The sequence below is a fragment of the Heloderma suspectum genome, chromosome 5, assembly GCF_057233095.1.
Source record: "Heloderma suspectum isolate Gila_16-S chromosome 5, 16-S_ref, whole genome shotgun sequence".
Taxonomy (NCBI): Eukaryota; Metazoa; Chordata; class Lepidosauria; order Squamata; family Helodermatidae; genus Heloderma; species Heloderma suspectum.
In genome coordinates this window covers 204,344,409-204,362,793 of record NC_139462.1, presented here as the reverse complement: position 1 = coordinate 204,362,793, position 18,385 = coordinate 204,344,409, and the positions used below count along the sequence as shown (strand labels likewise).

The 18,385-nt window shown below is 44.2% G+C and overlaps 1 pseudogene; it reads left to right on the top strand.

Moving 5' to 3' along the window:
* Window positions 1–3,190: 3,190 nt before the first annotated feature.
* LOC146345098 (patched domain-containing protein 3-like) lies at window positions 3,191–13,232 on the top strand (annotated as a pseudogene).
* The last annotated feature ends 5,153 nt before the right edge of the window (window positions 13,233–18,385 follow it).

Here is an 18,385-nt window from a genome sequence, read left to right as displayed (position 1 = left end):
CAACCTGTATACTAGGAAATTGGGAGGTTTCCTGAAAAATTATTGTGGTTTCTCAGTGAGAAAATCCATAATTGCTGACAAACATCCTTGAAAGAAAGCCATAAAATGTCCATAGGGAAATCCTGGTTAGTTAGCCAACATGTTGTGCATATGGACAGATGTATGCCAGTCCCATCATGCACCCTTCCAGGTTTATTTGTGCATCCAGGTTGTGACAATGGAGGTCTCTTGATGGCCAGAATATATCACACATCATAACCATGGTTACAAATGGTGGATCTCAGAATGCAAACTCCCCCAGTTCAAAAAGCCTTACTTACCTCAATACAAGGTGAGCCCAGGTCCTTTGAAATTAAGACCTGGACTTCATTTGCCTTGTACTGGAGCCTTGGGTTCCTTGCAAGAGGAAAAGAGGTGGGATCTAAATGTAATTAATTAATTAATCAATCAGTCAATCAACGAAGTGGTAACAGCTGCACTGACACCTATGGTATTGTCCAAATATTTTTTCAGTTACAAGCCCACATCCCAATTATTCAAGTGGGGAGAACTCCAGGGGGGCAAGCATTTGCCCAGGGTTTTGGTTTCCTTTGAATAAGCTCACTGGAGACACAGCATTTTGTTGTATTTGCATTTATGTACATTGTAAAAAGATGTTTTCACTTGTATTTTTTCTATGTATTTTTGTAAGTTTTAGATGGTTAGGCCTCTGAGAGGATCCTTGTATCCCTGTGATCCCTGGTTGTAAGATTGGGGTTTGGCAGAGCATGGCCATTGGCTTGAGATGATGGTGTTGTAGCCCAACAAATCTGGAGGGCATCAGGCTTGGGGAAGGCTGCTGGAGACAGTAGCCATGTTCAGAAATTACCTTCCCCACAGAGCTAATGCATGTGGGGGAGTGCGGCCACACTTCCTGTTCCCTCACCCAATAACAGCGCCAGCCCTGATGTCCACATATCGGGTGCAGACATCTGCAGAGGGGCACCTAATCATAAAAGGACTGAATGTGTTGCCATGAGAGACAGAGACATGAGGTGCTGTCCTTCTGCCTTCCATATGTTAGTCCTTTGCATGGGGTGGGGGGCTACTTTCTGAATAGGGTTAGTTCAGGGCTGGCGTCAAGGGTGGGCATGGTCAGGTACCTGCTGAGGGCCCACATCCCAGAAGTGGCCCACTGACAAGAGACCCCTGGACTTCCTCTTCAACACTGCAACCTGCTTGTTCACATGCTTCTTGCTCTGGCCCAGACAACAGTGCTGATGAGAAGGAGGAGCAGTAGATCCCACTGTCTGCTTGCTCCCTGGCTCCCTGTCTGTGAAACCAGCAAGTGGTGGCAATGATGAGAAAGAGAAGGAGCAACAGGAGCTGGTGACAATGGTAATAAGGTAGACTCACTGCAGGAGGGGGCCTTGCTCAAGGGCCTTTAAAAACCTGGACCAGCACTGGGCTAGTTTGTCTCTTATTCCTGTATCTCCTTTGGCACACAAAAATATCCCACCTTGCTCAAGGTGGCATGCAAAGTTCTCCCTACCCCATTTTATTCTCACAACAAGCCTGTGAAGCAGATTTGGCTGAGAGATAGTGGCTGGCCCAAGGCCACACAGTGAGCTTCATGACTGCATAGGGATTTGAACCCTGTCTTAGTCCAACACTCTAAATACTGCACCACCCTGGCTCTTCAAAGCTCCATGTCACATTTTCCAGTAGTGTTGTGTATTTGCATACTCAGCACTTGTATGCAGACTTTCAAGCACTTCCACTAAAACCAATTGTTTCAGATCTTCATTCTGTTTAGCTGAAGCCATGTCATTCCCTCCACTGAATATTGGGATTACTAATGCATGATGCATGGCAATTTCTCCGATACTGTCATGCACGTACTTGCAAATATCTTCACAATGTGTTTCTTTTAATTATAGTCTATCATTTTAAAGCACTTGTCTCAGTTGGGTTCTGCAGGGTGTGCTTGCTGTATTCCTGACACAGGACACATAAATTCATATGAAAGGTTTTCTGCAATTGGGACAAAATGGTTACTGTGGAGGAATTTCAGACCTGAAACACAAAAGGACAAACATAAGTATCAGTCAGTGAACTATACACATAGGGGAAATGTAGTTCAAATCATTTTAATAGGACAGATGGGAAAGTTGTCCTCCAGATGTTTTGGCCTACACCTTCCACCAGCCCTAGCCAGCGGTGAGGAATGATGGGAGTTGTAGGCCAAAACTTCTGGAGGGACACAGCTTGCCCACTGCTGTACTCAAATAATATTTTGATGAATTAAAAGCCCTTCCAAATGAAAGGGCGTTTTCATTTGGAAATGCATTTTTTACTGAAAGATTCCATCAGGCTGCAATGACGGAGTGAAGTGAAACAGGGCCACTCAGTGGGCTCTGCTGAGAAGCTAGCTTCACCAGGCTTTTCCTCCTCCTCAAAAACCATCTTGCAATAGCCATTCCACCAGGCTGCAAGCAGAACTTGCACTGAACAGGGCATTGGACTCGACCACCCTTCCCCAACCTGGAGCCCTGCAGACCTTTGTTTGGACTACAACTCCTATCTGCCTCAGCCAGCATAGCTAACTGTCAGGAATTGTGGGAGTTGTATTCTAAACAATCTGGAGGGCACCAGGCTGGACTAGATGACCTCCGAAATACCTTCTGACTATGATACTATAGAAAGCAGGGAAAGTTCATCAGCATAGCTGGGAGACGATCAAAATTTGGTTCCTCCTCTCCAGAAGTTGTTTCTATTCCTGCTGGTCCTGATAAGAACTGTGTAACTCAGAACAAGTGCCTGAATTTGCCTTCCCCGCCCCTCCCTCTTTTCCTTTCTTTCGGATTGTAAACCTGAAGGCCAGCATCAGAGGGCTGGGACAGTGCGGCAGCCACCGGCCGGGCCTGCCCCGCGCTCTCTGGGGACCCAGCGCTGACCTGCCGTCACCTCAGTCTTTGAAACTCTACAGTAGTCCACTTTTACCAACCCAGGAAACTACCGCTGAATTCGGCAGGACTGACCTTTGGGAGCAGCAACAGAACACGGTGGTAGTATATGGAATGCGCCCGCCACGCGGCGAACGGCCGCTCCGCAACTGCTGGAGCCCGCTGACGAAGAACAGCAGCCGCTCTACCGGCTGTGAAGTCCCGGTTGTTTTAGCGGGCAAGGAACGGACAGGAGACAGGAGGGGATGTCGTCCCGCGGCTGCCGCACCGACTGCGTGGAGCGGCCCCTGTCTCGAGCGCTGAGGGCCCTCGGCGCCGCCGTGGGCGCCCACCCGTGGCCCTTCCTCCTCCTGCCCTTGGCGCTCTCGGGCGCTTTGAGCACCGGCTTGGTTTTACTGCGCCGCCGCGAGGCCAACGACCTCGAGACCCAGTACACGCCGGTCGGGGGCCCCGCCAAAAGCGAGCGGCGCGTTGTCCAGGCGCACTTCCCGACGGACGACGCCGAGCGCTTCTCGGCGGAGAGGCTGAGCACCGAAGGCGTCTTCGTCGCTTTCATAGCCGTGGCCTCTGGAGACGGCGGCTCGCTCCTCAGCAGGGCGGCGTTCGCCGAGCTGCTGGCGCTGGACGCGGCGGTGCGAGGGTTCACTGCTCCCGGGCTCAACGCCACCGCGCTCTCGTACGGCAGCCTTTGCGCGCGCAGCAACGGCGCCTGCAGCAGCCCCAACCCGCTCCTCAGCGCCGTGCGAGGCGACCCGGCGCGGATAGAGGCGCTGCTCCCTACCCTCACTTTCCCTCTGTTCCAAGGCCGCGTTTCCCTGGGCTCCTTCCTGGGGGGCGTCACGTTGGGGCCTGGAGCTGGGCCGGCGCGCCCCGTTCTGGCGGCCCAAGCGCTGCGCCTCATCTATTTCTTGCAGGAGGATGACGCTGCGCGCCGACAGGCCAGCGCGCTCTGGCTGCTGGCCTTCCTGGAGCGCATCCCGGGCGTGCTGGACTCCTTGAAGCTCACCTCGGTCCGGGTACGTGGCGGCTGTCTTGGGGCTGCTTCGCACAGCATGAAAATCAGGAAATGTACACCTCTGTGTAGGGCTTACTCGACGGGCATTAGTTTATTCATGCTCTTAGTTTTAAAAATAGTTTTCAAAGTGGTAGCTGTTTTAGTCTGTTGCAGCAAAAACAACAGGGTCTTGTGGCCCCTAAAGACTAAACAATTTATTATGGCAGAAGCTTTTCTTTGTTAGTTTTAATAAATATTTCCTCTACTTCTTGATTTAAGTCAGCCTTTGTTTCTGTGAATTTAAATCAATCCACCCCTTATTCTTTTATGTGTGAATATATTACAATCATTCATCTGATAAGAACATCTGGATGTTTTAATAATTTCACCCACCTTTGAAAAATTAGGCAAGGTGGTTATTCATATTAACATGTAGTAGATGTTTCAGTGGAAAGAAGTTACCACATTTTGGGGCTTCTCTGAAAACATTATATATATTTTTTAATGCTTTGGGAAAAGCTCTGAAGAAAATGATAATAACTATTCATTTTAAAAGTAATTTCCTATGATACATCTTAGGAGATAAAACATGTAACCATTTATTCTCTTTCTTTCTCAACCCTGCAGGTAGCTTATTTTACCTCACTGTCCAGACAGAAAGAATTTGAAAAACTTGCCAAGGATGTGATCCCACTGGTGTCTGTCACATATTTTTTAACAATATTCTTTTCAATTATATCATGTTCAAGGTAACTTTCCCCCCTTAATTTTTGAGAGAGGGAGGGGATTTTTTCTTCTTATTCTCATCATGTAGTTGTGTGTTTTCTCATTAGTTAGCAAATGTACACTCACAATATACGGTATAGTTAAAACAAGCCAGAATTTATAACTGCCAAACAAACTATGGTTTCCTATTCTGATTGTGATTTGTTGCTGGAAAACAAACCATGGTTTGCTTGTGGGGATTTGCCCAGATGTAACAACAAACGCCAATTTAACAAACCACAAGGTGGCTTAGCATTACATGCAACTTCAGCCAATGTCTTTAACATGCAACAGCTCCATACGGTACTCAAGTTTTATTTCAGGAGGGAACACAGGAAACTCTAGGTCCAGTTAAATTCCTCTTAAATTCCTTCCTTCTCTTTTACAGGCTAGATTGTGTACGAACAAAAGTGTGGGTTGCAGCTTTTGGGGTGCTGTCATCAGACTTATCAGTTGTCAGCAGCTTTGAATTGTTGCTCTTTTGTGGGGGGGCCATTTGTTGTCACAGCTGCAAATTCGCCATTTCTTACACTTGGTAAGTGAGCACCTGTATAAATTCCTCACGCCTTATCCATTAGAGTCTAATGATTAGACTTTCATGTGTATGTCCACTTAGGGTTCAGAGAGAAATTGTATCCAACTATCTATAGATCTCCTTAACTGTGATAAGAATTCTAGATTTCTCTATGGGTCTTTCTCAAGGTAATCCTTTTTAACGTTAGTTCTCTTCCAGAGATGCACGCTGCTCATGAACCTGACCAACCTTTTGATTTCATCTGTTTCCATGTGCTTCTACAAGTCAATAGCAGACTTGAGATTTTTATTATTTCCATGTACAACTTTTTGATCTTTCTGATTGTCATGCAGCCATTTCCCCCTTTATCATCCACTTACCTCTAGTCATTTTCCTCACGCAAAATTGGGAGCTTTCTCACATCCTGATTCTTCATTTTGAAATGCAGATCCATTCTCTATCACAGATCAAACTGGGATCAATCTCTTCGGACTGATTCTTAGTGGATTTTTTATGCACAAGTATGCATACCTAATTCACACCCTGTGAAGGATGAAAACATATGCACTTATTTTTCACCATACTGCTTCAAAATATGTGTTAGCAAAGTTGTTCATGCATAATTGAAGTGTGGATCAAAATGTAAGTATGCACCCTTCATATTAGTAAGGAACACATGCCCTTTGTACTTGGATGTGCAGTCAAGATTCTGCTGTTAGAACATAAGAAGAGCCATGCTGGATCAGACCAAGGGTCTATCTAGTCCACCATTCTGTTCACAGTGGTCAATCAGCTGTTGACGGGAAACCCAGAAGCAGGACATGAGTGCGGTAGCACCTCCTACCCATGTTCCCCAGCAACAATTTAGGCATACTGCCTCTGATACTGGAGGTAGCACATCGCCACCAGGACTAGTAGCCATTGATAGCCTTCTCCTCCAGGAATTTGTCTAACCCCCTTTTAAAACCATCCAAATTGGTGGCCATCACTACATCCTGTGGTAGCGAATTCCATAGTTTGATTATGCACTGTGTGAAGAAGTACTTCCTTTTATCTGTCCTGAATTTCCCACCAATCAGCTTCATGGGATGTCCCCAGGTTCTAGTATTATGAGAGAGGGAGGAAAATGTCCCCCTATCCACATTCTCCACAGCGTGCATCATTTTGTAGACCTCTATCATGTCTCCCCTTACCCTCCTTTTTTCCAAGCTAAACAATCCCAGCAGTTGTAACCTTCTTTCATAGGGGAAATGCTCCAGCCCCTTGATCATTTTAGTTGCCCTTTTCTGCCCTTTTTCCAGCTCTACAATATGTTTTCTTAGGTGTGGTGACCTAAGGTGACCTGTAGACAGTCTTCCAAGTGTGGTTGCACCATAGATTTGTATAAGGGTGGTATGATGTTGGCAGTTTTATTCTCAATTCCTTTTCTAATTATGCCTAACATGGAGTTTGCCTTTTTTTTGCAGCAGCAGCTTCACACTGGGTTGACATTTTCATTGAGCTGTCCACCACAACTCCAAGATGTCTTCCTTGGTCAGTCACCACCAGGGGCGTCATTGAGAGGGGCCACCTGGGTATGGGCCCTGGACCTTTTTTGAGCTGTGCCCTGGATCTTTTGAGCTGTCCTAATTGCCTTTTTTTATTTTACATTTTCCCATTGACTTGCATTGGAAAACAGAAATGGCCATAACTTTTTTAGTTTTTATGATAAATACATGAAATTTGGAGACCTAGTATCCCCCATGGAAGTGATTGAACCTGCCCAATTTCAGGCAGTTAGATCTAGTGGCCTTTGTGCTAGCCATAGGTAAAATTTGCTTTTTTCAAGAAAATGTGTCAATGCAAAGAGCTGTAATTTTTTTGTTCTTCCACATAAGTGCATGGAATTTGGGGACCTGGCAGCCCCTATGGAGCTGACTTGAATCTGCCCAATTTCAGACAGTTAAGTCTAGTAGCTTTTGTGCTAGCCATGCATAAAACTTCCTTTTCTCAAAGATGAAAAAAGTTAAAACTGTCAAGCCACACAGGGGATTAGAGATCCTAATCAGAAGGTGTTTAAGGTGACCATTAGGAGGTCACTATCCCTAATCTCTGGCATAGGTTTTCTTTTATGGTGCAAAAGACCTCTGTTCCTCTACTTTTCAGCCCTTACATGCCCACTGTTGGGAGCTTGCTTGAAATTAAATTTTGAAGAGGGAGAAGGAAGGGAAGAAAGAGCTCCATGTAAAATACTGGTATTTCACACAGTGTTTGATCTTACTGCACCAAACTGGAACCTTTGGCTTTTGCAGAAGTTTAGTAGCTTCAGTACAGCAAAGGATCCAATCCGCCTCCACAAACTTCTTTCTCTTCCACTTTAACTTCTCCTAAATAGCTGTTGGACTCAAATTATTCCAAAAGGAGGATTAGGACTATGTGGCATCATGATCAAAGAACTGCTGAGGCTTTTAAATAGGTTGTACAGTTTTTAAAAAGCTAGAAAAAGCCCTCAGGCACCTCACCTCATAAAAGTTAATTTAAGTACATGCAATCTTTACAAACCCTCCACAGCCTCCTAAATTCCTCTGAAGTATGAGCCACTTGGCTTAGGGAATTCTCTCTACCCCTCCACACATTTCCAATCACAGTTCTTTTCTTCTTCCTTCCCCTATGCTGTTCTTTCTTTCTCTTCTATATTCCACCCAAAGCATATCTTGGGGAATTCTTCAAAATGCTGAATCGGGGTCTGAATTGAAGTGGGGCGGGAGGTCAGTGCACGCTCCTTATGTATGTATGTAATCTATACACACATGCAAGCACACCCCACACACACATACTAGAGGTGCACTTAGACTCATATATATATATATATATATATATATATGCACAAATTTGTGTTATGGGCTTGTGCCCCAGATCTGTTAAGAACCTGGCAATGCTCCTGGTCACCACTAGTTCAGATCCCATCAGGTTATACTTGAAGTTGGGATTTTTTGCCCCAGCGTGCATCACTTTACAGTTGCTTACATTGAACTGCATTTGCCATTTAGATGCCTATTCTCCCAGTTTGGAGAGATCCTTTTGGAGTTCCCCACAATCCCTTTTTGTTTTAACCACCCAAGATAATTTGGTGTCATTGGCAAACTTGGCCACCTCACTGCTCACTCCTAATTCCAGATCATTTATGAACAGTTTGAAAAGCATTGGTCCCAATACAGATCCCTGTGGGACCCCACTATTTACATCCCTCCATTGAAAGAATTTACCATTTATTCCTACTCTCTGCTTTCTGTTCTTTAACCAGTTACTGATCCATAAGAGGACCGGTCCTCTTATCTTATGACTGCTAAGTTTACTCAGGAGTCTTTGGTGAGGGACTTTGTCAAAAGCCTTTTGGGAGTTCAAGTAAACAATGTCTACCAGATTACCCGTCTATATTTTATTGACACTCTCAAAGAACTCTAAAAGGTTAGTGAGACTGGACTTACTTTTGCGGAAGCCATGTTGAATCTTTTTCAGCAGGGCTTGTCCTTCTGTATGCTTACTAATTTGATCTTTAATAATGCTTTCAACATTTTACCCAGAACAGACATTAAGCTAACTGGCATGTAATTCCCCGGATCCCCCCCAGATCCCTTTTTAAAAATTGGCATTACACTGGCCATTTTCCAGTCCTCTGGTACAGAGGCTGATCTTAGGGACGTGTTACATATTTTTGTTAGAAGATCAGCAGTTTCATATCTGAGTTCTTTAAGAACTCTAGGATGGATACCATCTTGGCCTGGTGATTTATTTACTTTCAACTTGTCAATAAGGCTGAGAACATCATCTATTATTATGCTATTATTATTCAGGATTCACTGCCCTCACAAGTGGCTTACAATAATACAAAAACATGAACATACAAATAAAATTACACACACACACACACACACAACACACCAGTTGCAATTGCAACATCTAATGATTTTTAAGCACCAAATGCAGGCTGGAACAAATGAGTCCTCAGGGTTTTTTTTTTTAAACTCAGCAGTGAAGAAGCTATACATATCTCCCTGTGGAGGGTGTTCCAAAGGTCTGGGGTCATCACTGAGAAAGGCCTATCCCTAATACCCATCAGCCTAATGGCCCTTTCTGGTTGGCCAGAGGGTCCTTACCTGTGTCAAGTTGTTCAGCTGAGGTTCAAAGCACCTAATCTCGAAGCCAACAGTTAGAAAGAAATACTTCAGCAATAACTTAAACAGTGAAAGGGAGGGACTGGCTGAACACTGCAACATGTTATCCTCTTCACTGTGCTGTTTATCTATCTTCAAAGTCTGTTACAGTAGAATGCAGCCATCATGCCGCAATCCTACATCCTGCCAGCTCCTTCCAAGCCCTTGAAGACGATAGAGTACAGAATCCTGGCCAGACCAAACTTGTAGTTTGATGTGCTCATGATTCATTCTGCTCAGGGCCACTGAGCTTACCTACCATCTGAGTTTTTAAAATCAAATCGTGATTCTGAACTGTTAACTTGATTTTTTTGTATGATATTCCACTTTAGGTTTAACAGAGAGTTTCAAAGAATCAGATTCTCTTTAACTTTTGGTGAAAAGTACAGGTTCGGACTTGTTTTGACTCCAAAATCATAACCATCATAACAAATGTGACAAAGCTTCTTAATTATTCTGTAAAGAATTTGGAAGAAAATTTGAGTATAAGAAAATAAGTTTGCTTTATGTGTAGTGAGTGTATTCACTATGGTTCTTTTTTATCACAATAATTATGACGTTATGAACATTTTGGTAAGCTGATTTGAGTTTATTTTATAAACTTCCCAACCTGATCCCCTCCAGAGTAGAGATGTGAAGGCCTGGGGAAAAAAACAGGGACATTCAGGAAAAAAACCCGGGTGTTTTCCAAGGACCGGTTTTATTTTTTTCCAAAATATTGAACAGCTTTAGATTTTGAAATATTTTCTTTTCAAATTTAAGACAATGTGTTTATATATTGTTACCCACAGCCTTTACCCACCCTCAAATGATTTCTAAAAACTATAAGGCTTTTATAGAAAGACTAGAGATGTAAAATATCTGGAAATAATGAAGCCATGGGGGGAAATGTTTTTTAATCCTCTCTGTAAGATGCCCAGCATAGTTGTTTCTTCCATTCCTTATTAAAATTATTGATCTAATGTGTCTTTTACTGATAGACATTTAGGGATGCTCCAAGTCATGCTCAGTTTCCAGCATGTGAGTAGAGTCAGGATATCATAATATCAAGGAAAATGTGCATTCTTGACCGTTCGGGTTTTTTTCTACAAAGTCCTGTGTTTCTGGACTTGTTCTTGTTAGACTCTGGAGCAGTCAATTAATGTAGTTCTCATCTAAAACCCTATGTGAAAAAAACACTGTACGTTATCCCGCCACTGTCACCAGATGTGACGGAACAGCATGTGGGGTATCCCACTTAGGTTTTTTTTTAAGTTACCTTGAGATTTGGGTTTATAGAACTCACTGCCACAGTTTTTAATAAAGTTCTCAGACCTCACCACTAGGGAATGCCGCCTCAGCTATAAAACCTTTAAACTGCTGTCACTAGAATAAACCCTCTCTACCTAAAAGAAACTCAGTAACCTGCTTCCTATGGAATAGGCATGGAACCACCACTAAAGACAACCTTTCAAATGAATAAAAAATAAGATGCTCATTAACGGATTTTTTATTTTTTTTTACAAAAGTGAATAGAATGTCACTTCTTCAGACAATAATTACAAATTTACTAGCTGAGTTTACTTTTAAAATATTTAAAATATGGTAATTTTATGAGCTAACCAAGTTGTACATATAATACAATTTTAGGAATATAAAGGCTATTTTATGTTCCTAAAGCTGCCTTCCCCAACCTGGTGTCCTCCTGCAGTGGACTACGTTGTAGTGCATTGTAGGAGGAGTACGTTGTACTTGTACTTTTAGACTACAATACCCAGGTTTCCTGACCATTGGCCCTATTGCCTGAAGCTGATGGGAGCTGAAGTCCAAAATATCTGGATGACACCAGGTTGGGGAAGGCTGTCCTAAAGCAACAAAGTGACTTTAGATCTGTAAAGAATCCTAAAAAAAAATGTTTTTTTTCAGTTTTTCCAAAATTTCTGCGGGTTTTTTTTTTCTGAAAACCCCCAGAGAAAACCATTTTTTTCTGAAGGTTTCAACATTTCCAGAAATTTTACATCTCTACTCCAGCGGTTTTGGACTTCAACTCCCATCGGTCAACATGCTCAGTGGTCAGGAATCATGAGAGCTGCAGTTCAAAACATCTCAAGGACACCAGGCTGGGGAAGGCTATTATAAAGTGGAGCACAGTACGATTTTTTAAAAATAAAAAATTATTATTAACCCTTTCCCATATAGCATGTGGAAACTGATGCTTGTATTTTTTTCCTCCTTCAGGGGTTGGTGTTGATGATATGTTCATCCTGGTGTCTTGCTGGCAGCATACCAAAGTAAAGAACACAGTCAAAGATCGAATGGCTGAAGCCTATGCAGAGGCAGCTGTGTCAGTTACTATCACAACTCTTACTGATGATTTAGCCTTCTACATTGGAATTGCAAGTTCCTTCCCATCAGTTCAGTCATTTTGCATCTATACAGGAACAGCCTTCATCTTTTGCTACATATACAACCTGACATTCCTTGGGGCTGTTCTTGCTCTAAACGGTAAAAGAGAAGAAAGCAACAGACATTGGCTCACATTAATGAAAGTGAAAAATATGCCTCAGGATTCTCAAGGCTGTATATATAATATGTGCTGCGTCGGAGGATCTTTTGATGAGTCCACTGGAGCAGAGACTGAACATCCCATTAATGGATTCTTTAGAAAGCAGTACGGTCCCTTCCTTATGCACAGCTGGACCAAGGTGTCTGTGGTAGTCCTGTATCTCATATATCTGGGTAGTGGTATTTATGGGTGCACTCAAGTTAAAGAAGGTATAAAAGTTCAACATTTAGCTACAGATAATTCTTACGTAATTCTTCCCAGTATTATGACTGGGAAGGTGAATATTTCTCTGAGTATGGTCCAAGGATTATGGTCACCGTTACTGAAAGTGTACCATATTGGAATTCATCAGTTCGTCAAGATCTTGAGAACTGCATGGAGTCATTAGAAGACTCATCCTATGTGAACAAGGATTTGTCTTTGTCATGGCTGAGAATTTATGAAACTTTTACTAAACGCATGTCTCTAAATATAGATGACCATCATGTATTCATTGGAAGTCTTCCTTCCCTATTTACAGTAAATCCAGAGTTGGAGTGGAACGTTAATTTTAGTGTTACAGAAATATCAGCCTCACGGTTTTTCATACAGACAGTAAATGTTACTAATGCAGTGGCTGAGAAACATCTCTTAAACCAACTGAGAGGCCTTGCTGAAGACTGCAAAATACCACTAATGGTTTATCATCCGTCTTTTATATATTTTGATCAGTTTGCTGTGATAGTTCAGAATACCATTCAAAATATTGTGATTTCTACTGGAGCCATGTTACTCATTTCTTTGCTGCTCATTCCCAATCCCCTCTGCTCTTTGTAGGTAACTTTTGCTATTGCATCTGTTATTGTCGGTGTGACATGGCCTATTGGAATGTCAACCTTGATTCCATATCCATGATCAACCTTGTTATTGTATAGGGTTTTCAGTGGATTACTCTGCTCATATTTCTTATGCCTTTGTTTCCAGTGACAAACCCAAAGTGAATGAGAAGGCAGTGGATGCTCTGTATAGTCTTGGTTATCCTATTATGCAGGCAGCTGTTTCCACCCTAGTGGGAGTCTTTGTGCTGTCAATGTCATCCACTTACATCTTTAGAACTTTTTTTAAGATAATGTCCCTAGTGATCCTGATTGGGGCTGTTCATGGTGTCATTTTTATTCCTGTGTTTTTAACGTTTTTTGGCTGTTGTGGCACATTGTCATACAGATGGCACCAAAACTGTGTCCACTGCTTAGAAAAGTCACCCAGTGTTGAAGGAGCTCAGGATAACATCTGGTGAAGGCTTTCCAGTGACGGAACTGTTCCTGTGAGCAGAACCAGAAGTGCAATTCCCCTCCTCCTGTCGAGGGTTGGGGTAAACTCCAGAGCAGATTTTCAGGTCTGTGATGGACTACAGGAGCAAGGAGAAAGAGGGAAAGTCCCATCGCACAAGCAAACATCTGTTTACTGAAAGTTTTTAGGTGGAAGCAATATGAAATGCCTGTTGTCAAAATGGGGAAGAAAGTAGTTCAGGCATATAATTTCATGGCATGTTGAGGAGGAGTATGTTCAGTGCTATCTTACACCCCATAGCCATCTATCCTACATTTCGTCTGTCATGAAAGTGTGCTCTTTGACAGAGTATGCCTGTTTATAATAGACTGTTGATGATTTATTAGAACAAACATTACATACCTGTAGATTATGGCATATTTCAGGCATTTGTTCACACTGTGGTACACCATGAATTAATGTAGACCGGCATTTTGTTCAGATGCCTGTGTGAAGCCATTCTGCTTAACTGCATGTCTGGCGATTGCCTTTAAATCTTAGCAGAAACGCCTGGTTGATCCTTCTCAGTATCTGTGTCCCAGCTGTTGCTCAGGGCTGAGGTCATGACAGCCACCGTGTAAATTTGGGAAAAGGGAATGTGGTGCAGAAAAGAGATAGGGCTTGCTGACAGTGGTGGTGGTCTCAACCCCAGCACAGGGTAAATCATGTCGAAGTCCACATTTTAATGGATCTTGTCTCACCTTGTATTAAAGTAAGGCTTTTTGAAGGTTTGGCAGGAAAAAAAATCTTTAAAAGCCCTGAATTTGGGAGATTTGGGGTAACTATTTCCCATATAAAAAACGGGCTTAATGTCAACAGGACAGAATCTCAAATGAATGCTCATGTAAAGTTGCACTGTCCTTTGTGGGTATTACAATATTAATGATTGAATTATATTATTCAGTGTATTCATTTGGTTTCTGTGTTATCCCCCTCTTTAGAAAGGAGGATGAAGTGTTAGCTGTATGAGCACAAGTTTCACTAGATAACACTGTGGAAGACTTGACTGAGCAGGAAAATAAAGTTCAGTTCTGTGTTTCATCTCAAGATAGGCTCTGGGGTTGTTCTCACGGAGGATTTCCTGTGAAGTGGGAGCGTTTGGAGGTCGTTGGCAGCGGATGATGTCGTGGCAAAACCGAAGCCATCCCAGGCTTTGCAGTGGCAAATCCGTATTTTCTGAGACAAAGGGCTGGATGCGCCTGATCGTGGAAGCTAAGCAGGGTCAGCCCTGGTTAGTACTTGGATGGGAGACTGCCTGGGAATCAGGCTTCCTGCATGGAGCAGGGGGTTGGACTCGATGGTCATGTAGGCCCCTTCCAACCCTATGATTCTACTTATACTCTGGGTTTGTTCCTTTAATTTGGGTTCTCCATGCTTCTCGTGCTGTGTGCTCCTATCTTCCACACCTACTTCAGCATGATAGCCCCACCCAGGGGTGTGTCAAGCAGTGTTTCCCCCGTCTTCATTTCTCCAAGTTTTCTGCCATTTCGCGGCTGGGCACTGTGAAGTTCCAGTATTTATTTCTCCTTGCTTCACTTTACCAGTCATTGCAGTTGCTTTTTATCTTCACTACATCAGCCACCCTGCATACCTAGATGACCCGCTTAGGCCCGCCCCCCATTTTTTTTTTATCAACTGGGTAAATCGTAAAGGCGTGTTCTCGCTATTGCGCATTGCAGTCACCCAAACTGAAATATTGCGCATCTGCAATCACCCAGACTAATTGGTAGCTGCTCAGCTACCCCAGCCACCAACTAGATAGGGTGATCTGAAAGATCTCTCAGATGTGTGTGCCTGCCACCATGTGAAAGATCACTGGAATCAGCTCCAACCTTCCTGCAAGGTAGGACCACTCTGGAACTGATTCCAGCTCTCCTACAAAATAGGACTGGCCAAACTCAGCCTTCTAGTCCCCCCAAATAGCCAGTAGCTGCCCTCTTAAGCCAAGAAGTACTGAAATTATGCAGAACAAGCATACCAACTAAAGGTTGGATAAAGGTAGATAAAATTTTAAGATAAAAATAAAGGGGTTGAGGGAAGGGAAGAATGGAAATAGCAAGTTGGACAAAAGGGTACAAAGCCAAATTACTGAAATATACACAGAGAGCTTTATGAACGCACACCCAAGCAAAATAATAAAGCTATCTGGTCTATCTTTAACATACCTACGTATGGATCTCCCCGTATAGCAACCAGCCATCAGCAGGTCCAGGACCACTAGGACAAAGGGAGACGACCAGGGATGGCGGAGAATTTCTCCACGAATCTTCGGGAGGCCGAGTGCCGACGCATTTGGCCCCCCGAAATTGGTGGGGAAATTCTCTGCCAGCCCCCCCCCCCCCCCGATGGGACTTATCTTCGGCGAATGTTCCTCTCGGCGGTGGGTCCCAGCGGTGTTTTGGCTGGGGCGGCGGCCGGTCTCCCGACCGGCTGCCGCCACCGCCATTACAAAATAAAAAAGTAAAGTTAAAAAAAAAACACCCGTGATAGGCTACGTGACAATTTACGTAGCCTATCACGGCTAGATTTCCAAAGTCAGCCGTGATAGTCTATGTAAATCGTCACGTAGCCTATCATGGGTGACTTGGGGGGGGGGGAAGTGCGTACGCAAATGGCGGCGCCCCATGGGCGCCGCCATTTGCTTTCCTTATTTGGACAGGGGTAGTCTACGTAAAGATTTACGTAGACTACGGCAAAAATAAGGGAATGCTATTTGCGTTGCCCTTATTTTCGCCATAGTCTACGTAAATCTTTACGTAGACTACCCCTGTCCAAATAAGGAACGCAATTTGTGTACGCGTTTTTTTTTCCCCCAAAGTCACCTGTGATAGGCTACGTGACAATTTACGTAGCCTATCACGGCTGACTGGAAATCTAGCCATGATAGGCTATGTAAATCGTTACGTAGCCTATCACGGGTGTATGTGTGTGTGTGTGTTTTACTGTACTTTTTTTTTTCGCGGCCGGGGAGACGGGGCACTCCTCCCCGGCCTGAATTTCGCCGGCGAGGGATGGGGCACCTCCCCCCCCCGGCCTGAATTTCGGCTGGGCAAGGTGCCTCCCCCCCTCGCCTGAACTTCGGGGGGAGAAGCGAAGCGCCTCCCCCCCACCGCGAAGCAAGCTGCGGGACAAGTTAAGTCCCTTTCGTCCATCCCTAGAGACGACATGCCTCAATCTCAGCCGTCTTTTAAAGCCCAGCCCTGGCAACCCAGGGCAGATTTTCCTTTAGGCAATCATGCGCTCAGCCCCTGGGTGGGCTGCCCTTGCCTCTAAAGAGGCTGGAACTCCCCAATTCCAGCTGTCAGCACTTCCCAATTAGCAGGGACAGCACCTGGCCTTGAGCAAAGGGCCAAGGAGCCTCTAGGTAACATACAATTCCAGCTGGTTACATTAGACAGGACAATACAGTCTAATCTCCTGATAGAAAACAGGCTGTCATTCTCCCCCTGCTCCCCACTTTTAAACTAAGACCTAGTTTAAGTTGGGAAAACAGTTTCTGGGTTCTGCCAGTTTAGAATGTAAGTGGAGACTCACTTGATTCAGACCTCCTCCATACAAAAATTTAAAATGCTGCTAATAGAAAAGCTGGTGTCGTGGAGAAGGGCACCCTGACATGCTTAAAAATGTGCAGGGAATCTTTTCTGGCCAGAACTGGAGCCAATCTACATGTGTGATTTACTGTGGAGGGAAAGTGCTTTGGGGTTGTTCGGGACACCCGACATCATGGCCACCCTGCAGCCACATGGCTCCCTCAGCTGCAGTGTGCCTTATTCACCCAAATTAAATCCTGCATGTTGGGCATGCCTAGGGGTCTGGCTGTGCCTGGTTGGGGGAGAGGGGTTGGGAGAATAGCCAGCTAGGTCAACTCAGATGTAAGGAGCAGAGACGAGAAAGTGAGCCGAAGGGGTGTCGTAAGGAGCTGTGACTCATTCGTAGAATGCAGCCTGTTTTCTCCCTTCCTAAAGGCAGTCTCTCAATTCCAATGTATCAGGATAGCAGCTTGACTCATTCATAGAATGCAGCCTGTTTTCTCCATTCGTAGCAGTACAGTTTTAATCTTTAACCTTTCACAATATCCCAATGGTGGATGAGAGGGGAGAGGTGTGGGGTTAAACTACAGGGGCTTATTTCAGCATTTCCAAACTTCCCTGAGCAGGGGAATGTGGACAGGGGCGGGGAAGGAGCCTCTAATTTGCTCAGTGGCATCTGCGTGCTTGATGACGTCCAGTGCAAGTGGTGGGACTCCGCCCATACGACCCCAAAGTAAGGAGGACTGATGTGCAGTGTGACCTGTGAAAGTGCGTTTTACAGTACCGTGTACTCCACTCTTCTGGCTACATTGTCCCTGATGGACCAAAGCTGATGTCAAAAAAATCCACACTAAACACGCAAGCGCTTCAGATTCCGTTGCCATGTAGCCCTGGGATCTTGCAACGGTGGCTTTGTTTTCCAGATTTGATGATGTACTGCAGCTTGCTGAATCATGCGAGTGAAAGATTTCACTATAGTAAGATTCCACAGAAGCTGAATGATGCAGACTCGGAGTGAACTGAGGTGAGAATCTACAGATTCACAAGATGCCATATGATTTGGAAATACTGAGGATTATATGATCATAAGCAAATTCTGTTCAGTGTCACAGTGAAGGACCTTACACAGTGTGGGACTTCAGAAAGATTGCTTCTGTTTCTATGATGCATCTGCAAAACTTCATAAACCACAAGAGCATAAATAGATTTCCTGCCCATGTGATGTACTGGTAGGTAAATACTTAGGACGTGACATAATCTGGGGGAAACTGAAGACAAATTATTTTGCAGTATTTTGCAAATTTTCCCTTACTCTGCAGGTAGCAACCATGTGTAGGAACAGGGAGTTGGCCTCCTCCATATCCCAGTAACAATTCCTGCACAATCAAAGAAAACAAGCACCTACTTTATTTTAGTTTTTGTGTGATTCTTTTGCAAATGTGTAATCATAGAATAGGGTTGGAAGGAACCTACAAGACCATCGAGTCCAATCCCCTGCTCAATACAGGAATCCAAGTCAGAGCATCCCTGACAGATGGCTGTCCAGCCTTGTCTTGAAGGCCTCCATCGTGGGAGAGCCCACCACCTCCCT